Below are 3,383 nucleotides of genomic sequence, written 5' to 3'. Positions count from 1 at the left end.
ACACATTGATGTCAGGTCATGTGAAATAAGAGTTTGGCTACAGTAGAAGAATAAAATAACATAAATGCTAAAAACACCAAATAATAAACAACGCTTTAAAAGCCACTTCTGTGTTCAGTAGTGTTTCAGTCTTTTACTGGTCCAATCAGGTTAGAAGTGATCTCATCCTCCATTAAAGATTGGAAAACATGAAAAACAAGTCACTATTTGGATTGTCTGCAATGGCTCTTAATAGTGAAGAAAAATGATAAGGAACCAACTAATGGCTTTGAATACAGTATAACAAGCAACAGTCTTAGAAGCTCTAGCAGTTTTTTAAAGAGTATTGGAATTTAATTTTCAACACCAAGAGCTAAAGAAATATAATTAGCCTGGAAAATGTGAATTTTTATATCCTTAATAATGATTTCTTATTTTGAACTCTTAAATTAACCTTTTTTTAAATGGCCAAATATTTCCTGTAGCAAAAATAACTAGTTTTGTTTCATTAAATCCTCAAAATATTCTCTATACAGCTCTAAACGACTTTTAACTAGCTTTACTACTAGCGGATAATAATGCTCCTTGGATTTTAAAGATTTTAGACCCCTGACCTAAGGTTAGAACTGATTAAATATGTCTGAAGAGGCTATGAAGCCTGTTTGGTTAATTTTTTTTTTTTTTTTTTAGGAAGATCGCTTCTTTTCATTATTGGAATAATGCTGGTGGGTTTTTATTGCCACAGTCAGATGTGACGTTGTAGTGTTAGAAACATGCTCCAGACATCCTATTGTCAATTTTTCCAACCTTATATTTACAAAAGTTGAAAAAAAATGATTCTATTCCAGTGTTAAAAAATAAAACAAACCAGTAAAGGTAGAGTGCCTCTAAAAGAGCTGTACATTCCTATTAAAATGTCAGGTTTTCTAAGATAAATTAAAATGACAACAACATAAACAATTTAGGAGTTTTTTTTATATTGTATTCTAACATTTATTCTGTAAGAATCAGCATGAAAAAAAAGAAAACACAAATAAGCTGCAACAACTTGGTTGCATAAGTTTGCAATACTTTAAAGAACCACCTTCTGCTTCCTGCTCTCAGTTATAGATAATCTGATCAGGTCTGCTGTGCTCTCCATTTATTTGGAAGTAAGGGTAAAATAATGCTTTCCTTTATTTTTTATGAAACTTCGAAACTCCAAAATAATTGGGAGATTTTTTTGGGGTTGATTTGATGGATCCAAACTCAAACTTATGTCCACAATTTCACACAAAAAAGCTAAAAAGCAACAAAAACAGCACAACACTAAATGAAAACCATAACCACACACAAATATGGTGGTGGCGGCATCATGCTGTGGGGTTTCACTAGAATTAAATCAAAAGGCGGACGCCCACACTTAGGCAGCCAGATTGTTGCTTCTTTTATTCATAATGTGGAAGTTTAGAGGGAAAAAAATCCTTAAATTATTTTCCAATGTCCGTCTTTTTTCAATGACCCTACCATTTTAATGGGGTGTAATTTTTTTTCTTTTCACTCTTTGTATATTTAGAATATCAAGGAAATTAAGCAATTTAACTTAAACAAAATGGCGCCTAAAGGGAGCATCATAATCAGGTGACAATTTATCAAAATCTTTCTCCATCTTGATTTGTTCAATTTATGAAAGACTTGTTTGCTGTCAATGTAAAGACATGAGATTGGTATTAATCTTTTCATCAAATGAGTTTGGTTTATACAATAGGATAATATTATGACACCTGCTTTTAACTACAAGCAGAAATAAGAAATACTTAACTGTGTTAAGATAAGAGTTGTCAGAATGCTCTTGGAACTGTTTGCATAATGTTAGACAAAAAGACCAAGACTATAAAGTTATAGTTTTATTTTATGCTTTATAAAACAATATGACAGAAGCTGTTCTTTTATTTTCACCACAAAATAAAAATGCAAATTATATCCACATAAAGTTTAGCAATAATTACTTATCAGACACAGTTTTAATCCAGTTCCAAACACACCACAAAATAATATAACCGTGCATCCTTTAACATGGAGTTTATTTTGATACGTGTATTTATTTATGTTATGATTCTGAGTTTTGTATTATGTCCTCTTGGATGTTTGTTCTCTCTGTTGTTTTTATTATTTTCCATCATGAAAACTATTTGCTGGAATATTATCTGTACCTCTCTAGCTGCAAATGCTTTTTATAAACCCGGTGAATACTTTTTATGTATTCCTCAAAATTTTGTGATATGTGATTCTTTCTGCTACTTTTTACTCGATCATCAGGCTATAAGAAGCATGAATAATATTTTACTGCAGGAGGTTTATTGGAATTATTTTGTTTTTTTTTGTTACTAAATTCTTACTTTGTTGAAAATGTCCTTTACTGTACACTGTGCCAAATTAAGTTTCTTAGATACTGTAAGTTGGTCTGCAGCACTATTTATATGTCAGAATAAAGTAAAATATTTTAGCATTTGTTTGATTGTAGCCTTTCTTTCCTCTAACAGAACCTAACTTGTATATCCAGATATCTCTCTGTCCACCTACCTGGTAGTGAGTGGCTGAAATGGGTAAAACAATAATCCAAGCTTCACCATCTCACAGAATGCTGATGGCCAGAAATAAAGAGCATTATTCTGAGAAGAAGCCAGAAGAGTCATAACACCTCTGGCTGGAAGAGCTGCACAGATCCACAACTATAGGAAACCTCTGTTACATCTCTTAACCTTTGCACTTCAAAACATTTATTTTATTTTTTAGTAGGAGAGGCAAGACGAAATCAAGCCGCTGAAAGACAATCATAAGTATCTTGTTTTAAGTTTGCAACGAGCCATAGAAGACAGCAAACATTTAGAAGGATTAACATGTTATTAAGGGTAAACATAATGTAAGCACTACCACCCCATGGTTAGACACGGTGGTTGCAGAATCATGCTGTGGATATATAAACAGTATGGTTTTAGGAATTTACAGAAAAGTTGGTGGGTGCTGATGAGAAGATGGAGCACGAACCCAGGGAAATCCTGGGGGAAGAACAGTAAAAGGCTACAAAAGACTTTGAACACAATGATAAGTTTGGAGGATTGAAGTTAATCAACAATCTTATACAAGAATTTTTAATTAATTTTACAGACATGGTGCATTCGATGTAACTGTGTTTGAGCTTTTCTAATAGATAAATGTTCAAAAGTATTATTCTCTAGGTGGGAGATGTTGCTACTTGATGCAGTGGAAGCTGTATACCTACAGTGAAAGGTCATTATTATTCATCACAAAGACATGCATCATTTCTAAGTTTTTTATTGGGCTTTTGTAAAAACCATGAGTCCTTTTCTCATAGTTCTACAGAAGAGGATTAGGGCCACTGAAAAAATATATATATATTTTTT

The sequence above is a fragment of the Cyprinodon variegatus genome, unplaced genomic scaffold (assembly GCF_000732505.1).
Source record: "Cyprinodon variegatus isolate N-32 unplaced genomic scaffold, C_variegatus-1.0 Scaffold41, whole genome shotgun sequence".
In the NCBI taxonomy this organism is placed as follows: Eukaryota; Metazoa; Chordata; class Actinopteri; order Cyprinodontiformes; family Cyprinodontidae; genus Cyprinodon; species Cyprinodon variegatus.
Note: the sequence above shows the minus strand (reverse complement) of the source record.